Raw genomic sequence first — 17,181 nt, forward strand, 5'->3', positions numbered from 1 at the left:
AGGCTGAGAATCAGCATTGTATTACTCTGCTGCTGGCTTAAGGCAATACCCTAATCTGATAATCCTTTACTGTTTACCAAACCTTACCATTGAAATTACAGTTTGCTTTGGTAAAGGGCAAATATATATTCTACTAAATAAAAAGCTATGGGTCCAGAAATCCAGGGAACCATTCCACTAGAGAAGGGCCTCCACCTTCCAAATTTATATTATCTAGTATATCTGTTCGCACGTGGCTCCTTTTCCAGATTCTGAATCCTTGCTGCAAAAGGTTGCGGCATTATGGTGTCATGGCTGCTGTCCCACAGCTCCACGACTGGTCTTTCTTTCTTTCCTTCAGTGTGTTCCTTACCCACGGGGGGAACGGAGTTCCTCAAATGGATTTTCTCACACCTTTTCCTGGGCTTGGGATCTGCAGAGGTTCCCTTTGTTTTATTATTTCAGTCCCAATTCTTCTACCTGCCTTGGGGACCATCACTACTTTCTTTTCACCAATAATCAATTCTTAATTTTTAACATCAATGTTCTATAAGTTTCATAGATTAAGTCAGCAAATATTTATTGAGGAAAGGCAACATCAGATGAGAGTTTTGGAAAGATCATGCTGGATTGGGGCTGGGTGGGCCAAGGGAAGCTGTGGTATGGTCTGTCGGAGCCTGTGCAAGCATCCTGGTGGAAGATGATGAGGGCTTAAATTAGGGTCTTGCCCATGGAGATGGAGTCAAAATAAATAATTCTGCGATCAATTTAGGAGGTGGATATCTCCCACACTTATAAGAAATACATTGTTCCTAAGTTTTCTACCAGTTTGTTTACCTTTAATTCCCACTTGAATAACCACATATGTGACCCCACCACTCTAGCTGTGAATGTCTAAAACCTATTACTAATTTGTTTTTTCCCATTTCTAAAAGATGTGGATGAAAAAGGGGCCACACACTACACCTGACATGCTCAGGAGATGCCTGACATACCCAGAGACCAAAAGTAACCACACGGAGTGCTATGAACAAAAACATCTCTAACTAAAAGTGGCTCATGGTGGGTAGCTACAGTCTAGGCCTGGAGCCTCCTTGACAAAGGCCTTTGAAATTGTCTATTGTCTTTGTGCTTCTAAAATAACATATCTTTGAAGTGTCAGAGTAGTGTTTTCCCCAGACTCCTTGAAGGCACAACTGCATGTGGCCAGAGCAGGAGACCACAGAACGCTTCATTGTTCTTGTTGCTCACATACCATCTCTATGTGCTGGGAATGTTAATTATCTTGCACCCACCAATGTAAGAAAAGTGCAAGTATCTTTGTTTTGCTATTTATCCAATTCTAGAGATGTTCCTGATTTGCTTTCTCTCGATTCTCTAATCTACCAACAATGAATTTCATGCAACCCTCCTTATGAAGCATAGTAATCCCTCCTTTGGAAAACTGCTGTTTGAAACTGCTGTTTGAACTACTTTGTTATTCTTAGACAGTCTCTTATTCTGTAGGTCAACTCTGTTATTTTTAGACTGTAAAATAACTTTTTAAAAAATATATTTTATTGATTTTTTACAGAGAGGAAGGGAGAGAGATAGAGAGCTAGAAACGTTGATGAGAGAGAAACATCGACCAGCTGCCTCTTGCACACCCCCCACTGGGATGTGCCTGCAACCAAGGCACATGCCCTTGACCGGAATCAAACCCGGGACCCTTCAGTCCACAGACTGATGCTCCACCACTGAGCGAAACCGGTTTTGGCTTTTTTTTTTTTTTTTTCTTGAATCGAAAAGATAAATTAAATTGTCTATCCTTGTAAGCTAGCCATCTGATACACTGACATTGATGCCAGGTGCCTGTATAGATACGATCCTTAAGGTTACAGGTATCTTTATAGATATGATATATACTCAAGGTTATAAGCTGTCTACACAAATAACTTACACAAAAAATTAGAAGAATATAAAAAGGAAATATTTCCTCCTGTGTTTGTTCAGAATTTGATAGCGGTAAACTGCTCTGAACCTGAGCACAAAAAAGATGACTTCTAACTAATTGGCTCATTAAGTCATCTTATCCAGCTCGCTGATTTGCGATACAACACTTACATCTCTCCATTGATTCTAATGCATAAAGTAAGCAGCAAAACCTCCACTCCGCATAACATTTTCTCAATCTGTTGAGATTTTGCTTCTGGGCAACTGTCATCAGTTTGGCTCAAATAAACTATTTTAAGACTTTTTCTTAGGCTGGACATTCTTTCATTGACAACAGAATATAATAATAATACCTGTTCTAAATAGTTGTTGTGAGGCTTAAATTGTTCAAAGCCTGTGAAGATTTTTAGCTCCATGCCTGGCATAAAATAAAAACCCAACAAAAGTTAGCTACCGTTATTTCTACCACGTCTTTCCTGATTAATTTACAGCATTTGGTTTATGTATAGAACAAAATCATTTTATCTTTGAGGTGAAAGAGATATTAGAAACTGTCCCATTATTTCCCTCATTTGCACATTTAGAAGTGTAGGCACAGGAGTGGGGGAGGTGAGAGTTCTGGAGTGGTAGTTCTGGATACCAGTGGTTGTTGTATACCAGTGTGTTTTTTAATTTCTGGTAAAATTTAAGCAACGCCAGGGTGTGGCCTCTCCTTTGTTGATTGGCCCAGTACTCACCCCAAAGCTTTGCACCAAAATGCTTACTGTAATGAGGAATGAAATTTGATGCTTTTATTTTACAAATTATATTAAACAGATTTATGGTTTAAACCATTTTCAGTTCCTACTTGCCACATAATGGGAGTGATTAAAGCAACCTAATGAGTAATATTTTATTTAATAACCATCTCACCAGGCGTATTTTCTGAATTGTTAGCTCTAATATTCCCCTAACGATCTAATGTCAGAACTGCACTCTGCGAGGAAGCAAGGTACTTCTGGAGCTGTGACAATAAGGGTTAGGAGTCTACTCAGATGAGCACTTGCAAAATTTGCTCTTCCAGTTTACTGGGCCCTGAGAGAGGATCTGGGCCAGCAACTGGGGCCATGTGATCTCTTGCAAATGTTCTTTCATATAGTCAATGGTATAACAAAAGCTAGAGATAGACAGACACACAAAGAGATAGAGATTAACAGGCAGATAGGGAGAGATTTTTCCTTTGGATTCCTGTATTAAGAAAACCTCTTACATAATTTGTTATTTGCTCTGTGTGATCATAGAAAACTGAGCCTTCCTTGTAAGTGGCCTAATTGTGATCTGTAGACTGTTTATGGTCCCCCGGCATAACATGGAGATTCAATTTGCCCAGCTACTTAGTATTCACTGAGGTGATGATTTTAAGACTTTCCACAGGGAGACAATGTATTCACAGGTACCATCTTAAGAAACTTTAGTCCTCAGTTTATTGTATAAATAATTTTCTGTATTACCTGTGTCTTCTTTTTCTTACTCCCCTGATTCTGTATTATCTTTCTTATTCTCGGTGTCTACATTTTTATTTCCATCTTCTCTTATTTATTTTCCTTACTTCAGATTTTAACAATAAATTTTGTTGTTAAAGTTTTCAAATTATCCCCCAAACAATAATAACTATGATAACAAAAACAGTTATATTGTCCTTATAATATCTAACTCAAAGAATACCAATTTTTATAGAATTCTAGACTTGAAAGTGATGTAAGAGAGTCTGACAGATATCTGGATATTCTTATTGTCAAGAGCCTACTCAGCTGGTTTGCCCCTTGAAGTAGGTTGAACTATGGCCCCAAAGATATCCCTGGAAACTGTTAATGCTACCTATCTTGAAAAAGAGGTTTTGCAGGTGTAATTAAGTTAAAGATCTAGGATGGATAAATAATTCTAGATTTTCTGGGTGAGCACTAACTGCAATTACAGGGGTTCTCATAAGAGAGAGGCAGTGGAATATGTGTAGGATAAACAACAGCTTTCATTTGTGTGGTTATTCTTAATGCTATAATTGGTACTCATTGTCTTAACTCCCCCATTATCCATTCTAAATCCTCACCCTCACCTTTCATTCTAGAGGTCTTGGTGGTTTAACTTGTGGAGTATTGTGAGTTATAATAATCTACACTAATAAAAGAGATAGATACTAATTGACCATACCTCCGCTACGCCCACCAGCCAATCAAGAATGATATGCAAATTAACCCAACAAAGATGGCAGGTAAATTTGCATATGCAGGCAGGGCAGGCAGTGCCTGACACTGCCTGGGGGGGTCTAGGCCTAGATCAGGGACCCGGGCAGGCAGGGGTGGCCAGGGTCTCTGGGATCACTGTCTGTCCCAGGCTGTCTATGGACACAGGTGAAGCAGGCAGGGGTTGAACATTTTAATGAAAATGGGATGCCTGTGCCCTGCCTCACTGCACCCTGTCCCTGATGAGGAGAGGGCAGTGGGCAGTTAGGAGGCACCAGAGCTTGGAAGGGAGTGGGAGCAACCTGCAGGCACGCTACCAGGAAGAGGTGCTGAACCATGAGGATACCGAGGGCTGGCTGATGGAGGCACACAAAGGTGCAGAGGAGGCAGCTCTTGCTGGCGCTGAGCTTGAAAAGCACATGGACAGCCTGATGGATGAAATCGCCTTTCTGAAGAAGGTGCATGAAGAGATTACCAAGCTCCAGGCACAAATCGAGTATGCTCAGATCTCTGTGGAGATGGACATATTCTCTAAGTCCGACCTCTGCTGCTCAAGGACATCTGCTCCCAGTACAAGAAGCTGGCTGCCAAGAACATGCAGAATGCCGAAGAATGGTACAAGAGCTGTTTCACCTTGCTGACCAAAAGCGCCTCCAGGGACGAGGTGTCTGAGAGCCTACGTCTGCTCAAGGCCAAGACCTGGAGATCTAAGCAAGTCAGGGCATGAACGAAGCATAGGAAAGCAACTGCAAGAGGTGGAGGATAAGCAGAACTCTGGTTTCAGTACTCTGCAGGACACAATCAACAAATTAGAAAATGAGTTGAGAACTACAGAGAGTGAAATGGCATGATATTTAAAAGAATACTAGGACCTCCTCAATGTGAAGATGGTTTGGGACATTGACATTGCAGCTTACAGGAAACTCTTGGAAGGTGAGGAGGCCCAGCTCAGTTTCACCAGTGTGGGAAGCATAGCCAGCGGCTACTCCCAGAGTTCCCAGGTTGATCTGCCTATGGTGGTTTATAGACCAGCTCCTACTTGATGTCCACTCACTCCTTCCCTTCTTAATACATCAGCATGTCCAGGAGGAGCAGATCGAGGTGGAGGAGACCATTGAGGCTGCAAAAGCCGAGGAAGCTAAGGATGAACCCCCTCTGAAGGAGAAACTGAAGAGGAGAAGAAGGAAGTGGCTGAGGAATAGAAAGGAGAGGAAGAGGAAGAAGATGCTAAGGAAGAATTTGAGGATGCAAAAGAGGAAGAAGGAGGTGAAGGTGAAGGAGAAGATGCCCAAGAAGCTGAGGACAAGAAGAAAGATGAAGGTGCTGGGGAGAAGCAAGCAACCAAGAAGAAAGATTAATTATTTCAGGAATAATCCTCCTGAAACCAGGTCAACCCCATCACCAGCCAGGCAGTTGAGTTCCTGATACTATATGAATTAAGAAGTCAATATATATAACATTCTGAGGTGACTCAGGTTAGACATTAAATGTTGTGCTATGGCTTTTCTCCATATGCAAAGTATCTGTTTGCTTGCAGAGTGGCTTCCTGGCTTGCTGCCAGCCTGTGCATGGTCCATGCTTATGAGTTCAGGATCTGTGACAATGTGAATAATTCAGATGTTTACAATAAAAACAGATGGATACATAAATTCACTAATGTTAATGTTAAACTTCATGGAAAAAGTAGTCCTTTGAATCTTTGGTGGTTAGAAATTAAAGACCTCAAATAAGGTGCAATAAACAGTAAATAAAGTTATACTGAATGACAATATATATACACACACACACACACACACACACACACACACACACACACATTAGGGGCCAGGAAACATTCAAAGAACTGGGGAACCATTCCCAAATCAGAAAGGGAAGTCACAAGGTGTATATTATTGCTATGAATATAATATATCCTACTATTTATAACATACAATGTAATTTATTAGATTCCTTCCTATCACATGAAGTACATACCGGTATTCTCATAGAGTAATACTGGTAGATATGTTATAGTTATGGCAGTATGTCATATCCTATCTATATTAATAAAAGGGTAATGTGCTAATTAGACCATGAGAACTTCCAGACGTCTTTCTGGACAAAGCCACGGTGGTGAGGCTGAGGCAGAGGTGGTTAGGAGTGATCAGACCAGGAGAGGAGGGCAGTTGGGGGTGAGCAGGCCAGCATGCAGAGTGGTTAGAGGCAATCAAGTAGGCAGGCAGGTGAGCGGTTAGGAGCCAGCAGTCTCAGATTGCAAGAGGGTTGTCTGACTGCCAGTTTAGGCCAGAACTCACAGGGGTCCCAAATTGAAGAGGATACAGGCCAGGCTGAGGGACATCCCCCCCCCCCCCAGATTTCATGCACCAGGCCACTAGTAATAATAACAATATCCTATTTAATAAAGAGGAAATATCCTAATTGATCCTCACACCATTGCAAAGATGGCAGCACCCACAGCTAATAAGAAGGGAATATGCTAATTGACTGCCCCACCCTCAAAGATTGCAGCACCTACAGCCAATAAGGAGAAAATATGCTAATTGACTGCTCTGCCCTCAAAGATGGTGGTGCCCACAGCCACAAGATGGTGGCACCCAGTCCTCTCAGCTCCCCAGCTGCCCAGGGCCAGTCCGAGGCACAGGCAAGCTTTGGCTGGCAGCTGCCCAGCTGCCCAGGGCTGGCCTGAGGCACAGGTAATCAGGGCTGGCTGAGGCTTGCACTCCTGGCAGTGGCAGCAGCAGAGGTGTGATGGGCATTGCCTTCCCCTGATTACTGGGTCACCTCCTGTCCCTTAGGGCTCCCAGACTGTGAGAGGGGGCAAGCCAAGCTGAAGGACCCACTCTCCAGTGCATGAATATATACATATAGTCTTTTTCCAGAACAGAGTTTCTAAAACCTGTGGAAATACCCAATTGATCCTATATAATAAAGAGATAATATGCAACTTGACCATCACACTCCTGCACAAAATGGCCGTCACAAGATGGCTGGCGGGGAGGGCAGTTAGGGGTGTCTGGGCTGGCAGGGGAGAGCAGTTGGGGGTTACCAGGCCTGCAGGGGAGGACAGTTATGGGCACCTGGGCCTGCAGGGGAGGGCAGTTGGAGGGGACCAGGCTAACAGGGAAGGGCAGTTGTGGGCAATCGGGCTGGCAGAGGAGTGGTTAGGGGGTGATCAAAATGGCAGGCAGGCAAGCAGTTGGGAGGTAGCAGTCCCAGATTGTGAGAGGGATGTCAAACTGCCAGTCTAATGGTATAAGGCCTAAACCGGTAATCGGACATCCCCTGAGGGGTTCCAGATTGGAGAGGGTACAGGCTAGGCTGAGGGCCTCTAGTGCACTGGGCCTCTAGTAAGAGATATAAAATGAAAAAAGTGTCCTTTGTTATTCAAAACAAGCCCCCCCCCTTTTTAATTTCTTTTTCAATTACAGTTACATTCAATATTATTTTGTATTATTTTCATGTTTATTGCACTGTAGTTAGACAATCATATACTTTACAAAATGATCCCCCTGATATTTAAAGTACCCATCTGGTCCTACACATAGTTATTGCAATATTATTGACTTATTCCCTATGCTGTAGTTTACATCCCTGTGACTGTTTTGTAACTGCCGATTTGTAGTTCTTAATCCCTTCATAATCCCTTCACCTTTTCCACCCAGATCCCCAGCATCCCTCCCCTCTTGCAACCATCAGTCTGTTCTCCACATCTATGATTCTTTTTCTATTTTGCTTGTTCCTTTATTTTCTTCTTTAGATTCCATATATAAGTGACTTTCAACCACACTTCAGTTTATGTTGATGAATTTTGGAAAGCCCCAAAGGATGGAGGACTGGTTGCCAGGGAAACCAGCCAGGTGAGTAGAGGGCCTGGAATTTCAGCTCCACTCTCTTGACCTGCAGTGAGGGGAGAGAGGTTGGAGGTTGAATTCATCACCAATGACCAATAATTTTATCAGTGAAGTCTATACAATAAAATCCTCTATAAAAACCCCTAACTCCGTAGTTTGCAAACTGTGGCTCATTGGCCCCTTGAGTGTGGCTCTTCCACAAAATACCACGGCCTGGGCAAGTCTATTTTAAAGGAGTGGCATTAGAAGAAGTTTAAGTTTAAAAATTTGGCTCTCGAAAGAAATTTCAATCATTGTACTGTTGATATTTGGCTCTGTTGACTAAAGAGTTTGCTGACTACTGCCCTAACTGAACTTCAGAGAGCTTTCGATTGTGAACACATGGAGGTGCTGGGAGTCTGGCCTGCCTGGAGAAGGCATAGAAACTCCACACTCCTTCCACCATAGCTAGCTCTTCTGAGTTGTGTCCTTTTACATTAAATGAGCAATCTAGTAGGTAAACTGCTTTCCTGAGTTCTATGAGCCATGCTAGCAAATTATTAAATGCAAAGAGGGGATTGTGGGACCCTCCCATTTATAGCCAGTAAGTCAGAAGCACAGGTGACAACCTGGACTTTCACTGGCTTCTGAGGTGGAGGCAGTCTTGTGGGACTGAGCCCTTAACTTGTGGGGTTTGATGCTGTCTCTAGGTAATAGTGTCAGGATTGAGTTCTATTATAGGACTAGAGGTCCCATGCACAAATTCATGGGAGAGGGTTCCTTAGCCCCGCCTATACCCTCTTGTAGTCCGGGAGCCCTGCAATTGAATGCCCTGTAGAGAGAGGCCCCACCCACCCACCACAGCACCTAGCCAGGGAGCCTGGGCCTCCCTCTGTGGGGCCATGGTGGGGAGATGGTGGGGCCCCAACCAATCGCATCACACCCGCCTTGGCTGGCCTGGCTCCAGTGCATGTCATAGCGTGATCGTCTGGATGGTTGTTCTGCTATTCGGCCATTCGGTCGATTTGCATATTATGGTTTTATTATTATAGATTCCCAGCTGGTGTTGAAGAATTGGTTGGTGTGGGAAAAACCCACACACATTTGGTGGTCAAAAATGGAAAATATAGTGTGGAAAAAGATCACCATCTCCTTCTTAGACCAGCATTGCTGTGAATGTCATTTACAGTTACATTTGGGCAAGGAAATACCAAGAGGCACCCAGTGCATCACCCAACTTTATTACATGTTCCCCTCTGCTTCGTTATGGAAGAGCAGCCTTGTCTCATCCTCCTGACCAGGGTACATGCTACCCCTGGAAGGGGAAGATGACCTTGGTGAGATGACCTTGGTTGAGATGACTCTAAAGAGAACTGGCACCTGAGGGTTCCTGCCTTCAGGACTCCCAGAAATTGGGGAAACAGGTCCTGCATCTCTGAGGGAAGATCCGGGGACTCGTCAGAGGCCACTGCTATTCATCTGCAGCAGAGGCCCTTTACAATAGACCTGAAAGAGTTAACAGACTTTCCAACAGAGGCTTATCTAGTGCACGGCACTCTGGGATATCAAATTATTGACAGCTTATAACTCACATTTTAAAAAGAAAAACGACCTTTGAAGAAGACAGGGACGATTAGGAGCCAGAGCCAGATGACTCGCACAGTTCTCTGGGTATGGTTAGCAGGAACAGTTCAAACCCCTGCAAAGCCCAGGGAATAATAATCAGTCCCAAGTGATCGTTTGGAGAAGGAAGAGGAATTTGGTCTGGCATCTCTCAGATTGTCTCAAGAGTTTAAATAAAAAATAAAATGGGGATATGTTGCAGAAGCCAATTCAGCGTTTAGACCCAAACCCAAAATCGAAACTTTTTTGTTTGTTTGTTTGTTTTTTTTAAACAGCCAGTGGTGCCTTAGGACAACCAGGGCAGGGCTGGTTTCCGGAAAGGGGCTCAGGACACTCATTTCCCCAGGGTCCCCTCCACCCACAGCTGCACCCGCGGGCGCAGGACCGGGTGAGGGACAAAAGGGTCCAAGGAGGGGATGTGGACAGGGCGATGGGATGCGAGAGGTGCAGGCTGGGCATCCTGTCCCTTTGTCCCGGGAGGCAGCGGCCATTTTTCTGTCTGAGGGAGGGGCGTGGGGAATCCGGACCCAGCTAAGCTCGCCCTGGCCCCAAGTGCCGCTAGCTGAGGTCCTCTCCAGCCCTCTTAGGGGAAGGAGAGAAGGAGATGGGGTGAGCATTAACGGGCAGGGCAGGGCAGGTGGGACCCCTGGTGCCCGTTCTTTGCTTCTCTGGGTGGCCCTGTGCCAGGACCCCGCTCCACATGCCTGGGAAATCTTGCTGCTGGCTGCTGGGGCACAGCATCCTTGGTCTAAGCACCACTGCGAATTGGAATTGGCGGAACTGCTTGCTTTGGACCCTCTCTCTCTCTGGTCTCTCTCTCTCTCTCTCTCTCTCTCTCTCTCTCTCTCTCTCTCTCTCTCTCTCTCTCTCTCAGCAAGTTGTTGTACTGGATTCCCCCCCCCCCCCCTTTCTCTTTTCCCTTTATTGCCTTCCTTCCCTCCATGCCCGCTGCCAGCCACCGTCCTGTAAGTTCCTCGCGCCTTCTTCTCTGGGCGTCTGGGCCTAGATTTGCCAGGCAAAACACAGACGCCTTGTATTTTCACAGGCTGATTCTAGCGCCCCGCCTGCAGTAGTTCCAGAGGGCCCCTTGGGCAGCTGGAATGAACTTTCCCTGGAATCTGCATCCCCTCAGCTCTTCCTTGGGTGTGGTGCTGGAACACATTCCCACCCCACCCGCCAGACCCCACCTACCGCGGCAGAGGACCTGCGTGGTCGCTTGGGCCTTGGTTGGGTGGGTGGGGGCGCTGCTTCCAAGTTGGGAATTTTTTGTAGGCTCCTGGGCAACATTGCAGATGCTGAGAAGGTAGCACTTTGGAGAAAAGAGGATCCCGATCCTTTTGTGCTCTCCGGGGCTCACCAATCCATCAAAAAAGTTCGCCATCAAGACTGGAACAGATGCAAAGGAGTAAAGGAACACAGAGGTGTGCAGGCTTCCCAGTGCTGGCCTCCCAATAGAAATAATTTTTGTTTATTTTTGTTTCAGCATTTCTGTTGTCATGGTCCAGCATTTTTAGTGTGAATAATTTATAAGTGCACAAAACAACCATGATGCCCTCTTTCGCATGGTCGTTTTAAAAATATATATTTTTAAATTGATTTCAGAGAGGAAAGGAGAGGGAAAGAGAGAGAATCATTGATCAGCTGCCTCCTGCACGGCCCCTACTGGGGACTGGGCTCACAACCCAGGCATGTGCCCTTGGTTAGAATCTAACAAGGACCTGTCAGTCCACAGGCAGATGCTCTATCCACTGAGCCAAACTGACTAGGGTTCCCCCCATGGTCTTGATGACAAGTCCTGGTTGAACTGTGTTAGCAGTGCCGTTTTATACCAACCAGTAGCCCTGTGCATGAATCCATGCGCCAGTAGCTCTCTGCGGGGTCTGGCCGCTCTGCACCCACTGCCGAGAGGCTCTCCATGGCCAGAGGCCCATCTGTTTTGTCTGTGTTATTCAGTCTTGGTTCTGGCATTTGCATGCTCGGTGTAGCAGGAACAGGAAGAAAACACCCCATTCATTAAAGGGAAGTCTTCCTCAGATAGAAAGAATTATGGAAGGTGTAGGTGACCTTTAGGTTGTTTGCCTTAAATGCATATAGACCATCCTCAGTTATCAGAAAAGTCTTACTGGGCCCAGGGAACCATATTTCCCTGTTACAGATGGACAAATACACTGTTCATTCATTCATTCATTCATTCAAGAAATATTTATAACATTTATGTGCTTATGTTACTTATAACTTTATGTGTAGTTATTCTTCCAGCTCTTGGGATAAGAGTCTGCAGTAATATAGCTCAGGTAAAGCAATATTGAAGGCAATGGTAGTTTTACAGAGAAAAATTAATTATTACCTGAGGTATCCAGAGATGATGAGTTAATGATGGGAGACTGAATGTATATGCCTTAGATTTCAGCTTTCATATGCAGGAGGAAAATGGGAGTGTGATACTCCTGGATAAGATGATGCTCCTGTGTATCATCTGGTGGGGCTCTGGATGAAGGCATACTCCAGAGCCATCTATTTTTTTTTTATCAAGTAAGTAATTTTCTCACTTCCTTGGGAGTAGTATTTATACTTCTCCTAGCTCTGAGCAATCAATTATCCCACTTAAAAAATTAAAAAGGAATACTTGGTTGGTTGTGTCCTTCCACCCCCACCTCCAAAACACACACATGATAATCCATGCTTTCTGTTTAATAGGCTGTTTAACAGGCTCTGTTTGATCTGACCCTTGGTGACCTCTGAGATGTAATTTTCTATGCACCTTCAACTTGCTCACTCCACACTCTTGTTGCATTCTAGATCCCTTGTTCCATGAATATTCCAAGTGCATTCAAGCACACTGCCCTTTCAGGAGCCTGCACATTCTGCTTTCTCTTCCTCAGATACTCTCCTGGTTTGTCCCCAGAATAAGTAAGCTTTATGAGGTGTGTCTTTAGGCCCTAGAACAGATCCTTGCACACAGAATCAATGCTCACTAAATGTTAGTGAATGAATGATTATTTTTGTGAATATAGGAACTTTTTCAGATAATAAATAAGGTTGCCGATATCTTTAATTTTTAAATTTATTTTTATTATTATTATTTTAAATATATTTTATTGATTCTTTACAGAGAGGAGGGGAGAAGGATAGACAGTTAGAAACATCGAAGAGAGAGAAACATCGATCAGCTGCCTCCTGCACACCTCCTACTGGAGATGTGCCACAACCAAGGTACATTCCCCTGATGGGAATCGAACCTGAGACCCTTCAGTCTTCAGGCCGATGCTCTATCCATGGAGCCAAATCAGTTTTGGCTCTCTCTCTCTCTTTTTTTTAATTGTTGGTATAAAGTTACCTTGGTCCTATTTCCTAACTAGGATGTCTCTGGACACCCCAGAGTCCTGGTTCCTGTGCAGTGAAGGAGCAAGCTCTGATTCTCAGGAGAGCACTTGTGGCTTTCAGCTGGAACCTGTTCTGGCTGTGACTCTCCGTGGAGGGTGAGGATCTTCAGCACTTCCTCCTGGACAGCATATTGAAGCATGACTGTTGGTGGATCCTGCCTTGAAGTTTAAGTCTATAAATAACCTAAGGGCAAACCCAGAACTACAGGGAGTTCTCCTCATACCCCACTCAGGCTGAACTAAACTCCTGCCATGTTGGTAACCTGCTTTCTGGAGGAGGGTCATTTCTTTCATTCTCTCAGTCAACAAGCAGGAAGCCAGGGAATGTCCCCTCTTGGATTAAATAGAGTACAGGGACTGAAAATAGCTTCTCCTCAAAGCAATGAACATGAATCCCTGCTCCCGGCAGCACTTTACCCATCACCAACCTTTAAGAGAAAAATAAACAAATAAACCTTTGCAAAACCCCATCAACCCTGCAATCACTTTTAAAGAGGTTTCTTAATGTTTTTCTGATGTAACTTGTATTATTTTATGACTTCTTTTTTTTTTAAAGGTATTTTTTAAATTGATTTCAGAGAGGGAGAAGGAGAGAGAAACATCAATGAAGATAGAGAATCATCAATCAGCTGTCCCTACACACCCCTTACTGGGGACCAAGCCTACAACCCTGGGCATGTACCCCAACTGGAACTGAACCCAGGACCCTCCAGTCTGCAGGCCAACGCTCTATCCACTGAGCCAAACCGACCAGGGCCTGACTTCCTTTTTGAGTTTTTTTTTTTTCCTCCCCCCCCCCCCCCCCCGGACTTGCCACCTTCTACATGGAGTTAGTGATCTTTCTTGTCCTTGTTTTCCACACCTCTTCTTTGATGTAGTTGTTGCTGTAAATACTAAGGCAGGGGTCTTCAAACTACGGCCCGCGGGCCACATACGGCCCGCAGAGGAGTCTGATCCTGCCCGCCAGGTTTTTTGGGCAGTGAGCGCAGCCGAGGTGTTACAGTAGGAATTAGTAGTTCATATAGTCTGGCCCTCCAGCTCTCTGAGGGACCGTGATCTGGCCCCTACTTTAAAAAGTTTGAGGACCCTGGAGGTGACAATTGTGACAGTAACTGCCCCTGAATTTGGCCATGAGTACAGGCACCTCTCCATCAGCTCCCCTTCCTCATTCCTTATGCTCCCTCATCCCTTTTCTTTAAAGGCATATGAGGTGTCATGCATTAAACTTGGATCACAACCATGAACTTTGCTTTCACCTCCAAGTGCTCTGTAAGTTTGTACTGGTGCCTGGGAATCATATCCTTTTGTACTTGAGATACATGAAGTGAAGATGATTTGCTGATTTTTCCTGGTACAGATCCCTGGGAGGCATGCAGAAGAAGAGCAATCAAAATGATTGAGGGCCAGAGGGACTCTCCTCAGAGGAAAAACAAGAAGCACCAGATGTTATGTATTGGTTGAATGCTCTAAGGAGACCATGGAAACCACTTATAAGCATCTGAGAGCTGTGATGATGGCAAGAAAAGGGGAAGAAGAAAGACCAGCGGCTTTAGGGAAAGACAGGGGGATGTGCTATGTGTTTCGTATCGGGCTGCGGAAGCTCACTCAGGAAGTGTTGTAGAACCCATCATTTCAGGTACTGAACACAGATGATAAAAGAGTATATTTCTTTTTTCTTGCTGGAATTTTAGCTTAGGTGGCAGTGAATGTGTGCTGGGTTTGGCTGACCCTCTGTATCTTGCGCTTAAGTTGGTAGACCTGTGCTTACTGTCTCAGAACTGCCTGCCTTCATTTAACTGAGATGTGTAGTGAACAGGCAGACCTCCGGGCTCCCCTCCAGGTGCAGTGACTTAGAATTTGTGGAGTGGGGTTTAGGAGATGTGCAGTCATAGTATCAACTCTTGGGGCAGAGGTCGGCAAACTCATTAGTCAGCAGAGCCAAATATCAACAGCACAACGATTGAAATTTCTTTCGAGAGCCAAATTTTTTAAACTCAAACTTCTAATGCCACTTCTTCAAAATAGACTCGCTTAGGCCGTGGTATTTTGCGGAAGAGCCACACTCAAGGGGCCAAAGAGCCGCATGTGGTTCGAGAGCCGCAGTTTGCCAACCACGGTCCTGGGGAATCTCAGATACTTACTAGAAACTTAAGAACCGTGGGGTATATGTAGCACTTAAGAGTTTAACGTTTTTCACTTGTATTAGTTCAATTGAATGCTCACAGCTACCCTATGGGTTATGTTCTATTATTGTTTAAAATAAACACACGTGGAAACTGAGGCACAGAGAATTTGAATGACTTGCCCAATTGACACAAATAATAATGGTCAGAGTCAGGATTGCCCTCACCTGACAGTCTGACTCCTCATTCCATGCTCTTAACACCACACCAGGCAGTCCCCTTGAGGATGGTTAACTCTGAAATCCTGTTGGCCTTATGGGGTGGAACAGCAGGGGAGATGGTTTGGCCTCCCCTTCATCAAAGGTAAATTTATCTTTGCCTTTTGTTTTTAGATAGAGGTAAATGAGTGATTCAAGGCCCTGTATGCCTGTGAAATGCGTGCAAGCATGTGGCGAAACCAGCTTTGAATGGAAAAACCTGGATCTGTCATTTGTTTTGACAGCAAAAGTTTGAGAGCTTTAATTTTAATAAGTGGCACCTGCAATTGGAAGAGGGAGGAGCTTACATGAGGGTATTTATTGCTTTTTCAAAAATTAGGTTGAGATTATCTGCTTGCAAAGTAGTTCAACTCTAAGGCTGACACACTGATCTTGGTGTGTCAGACCATGATCACACAAACTATTGTTTGGACACAAACTATTGAGTACGACAGATGAAGTTCCTACCCACAGGTACTTAATAATCTACCTATTAGATTGAACCATATGAAATTGCTAATATGTAAAGGTTTTTTGGATGTCAGAAGGGGCATTTTCATATGGCTCAACTTCCTAGCAGGGGGAGAACCGACAACAAACAAATGTATAAATGAATAAATAAGGAAAACAAAAGTGAGACATGCTTGTGCCAGTTATCAAGCTATTTGCTTTGCTGTCTGAACCCTCCTCTACCTTTCTCCACTCATCTTTGTGTTGTGGAGGATGGGTCTGTGCAAACCACACTTCTGCTTGGCCAGCTGGATCCCTACTTAGATTTGCCAATGGAAGCAGGAGAGAGAGAGAGAGAGAGAGAGAGAGAGAGAGAGAGAGAGAGAGAGAGAGAGAGAGAGAGAGAGAGAGAGAGAGAGAGAGAGAGGAGGGGGGAAGACTTCGATTTTGGAGAAGGGTTTCATCTTTCCTGTCTGCTTCCTTACCTTCCGGTGTGCTGTGAACGTTAGTCCCCCAAGCAGGCTTCTTGCCGCAGCCACGGTGCCTCCCGGTAGCAGAGGTGAATCTCAGCTGCCTCCTCGGAGATCTTACTTTCAGCTCTGCCAGGTCTCTATTCTGAGCTTCTTCTTTTGAATAATTCCAACCTCTTTCATTGCTTGGTTCAGCCCTATGAATTATGTTCTAAAGTTAGAACCTGCTTCCAGTAGTTGATACATTATGTTTTTTCCCCATTGTTTTTAGTATTAAACATATTTTATTTCTTATGTTGGTTATGGGGGTATAGAAAATTTATCATATTATTCTCTATATAATTTGTTATTATTGAATATTTTCACATAACAAAAATAAAAGAGTGGTTTTTATACTTTGGGGATATAGTTGGCTAGGCTATTTCAATTCCTTTCCTTCCAACTCAGTTTCCCCTACTTAAATATTTTTTCCCCAATTACAGTTTACATTAAATATTCTCTTGTATTAGTTTCAGGTGTATCTTTTTTTCCCTTTCCAATTACCTAGTACAGTGGTTGCAAACTGTGGCTCTGTTGATTAATGAGTTTGCCGACCACTGACCTAGTAAACAACTTCAGACCTGGTTAACATAATATTAAATTCTCTCTTAAAATACTTAGCATGGCTTTTGTTTCCTTGCGGGTCTCATCTTCTGAGGGCTATACAAAGATTAAAATCTGGCAATGTGAGAAATGACAACTTAAAACTGAGTGGTCAGAGAAGGCTTCGGCAGAGGTAATGTTTAACCTAAAAGACAAAAAGTGTGTGCTTGTGTGAAGGCCATTCTGGCAAAGGGTGCAGCTAGGTCAAAGGCATTAGATGGGAGCCAGGAAGTTTTCATTTAGTTGTAGTACGTTGGAGGATTTAAAGCAGAA

At 44.2% G+C, this 17,181-nt stretch overlaps 1 pseudogene across 1 annotated transcript; it reads left to right on the plus strand.

Moving 5' to 3' along the window:
* The first annotated feature begins 4,372 nt into the window (after positions 1-4,372).
* On the plus strand, positions 4,373-5,488 carry LOC311619741 (neurofilament light polypeptide-like; annotated as a pseudogene). Its single transcript has one exon. The product of its transcript is annotated as a neurofilament light polypeptide-like (transcript).
* Positions 5,489-17,181: the final 11,693 nt, after the last annotated feature.

The sequence above is a fragment of the Pipistrellus hanaki genome (genome assembly GCF_964339955.1).
Source record: "Pipistrellus hanaki genome assembly, chromosome: 3".
Taxonomy (NCBI): domain Eukaryota; kingdom Metazoa; phylum Chordata; class Mammalia; order Chiroptera; family Vespertilionidae; genus Pipistrellus; species Pipistrellus hanaki.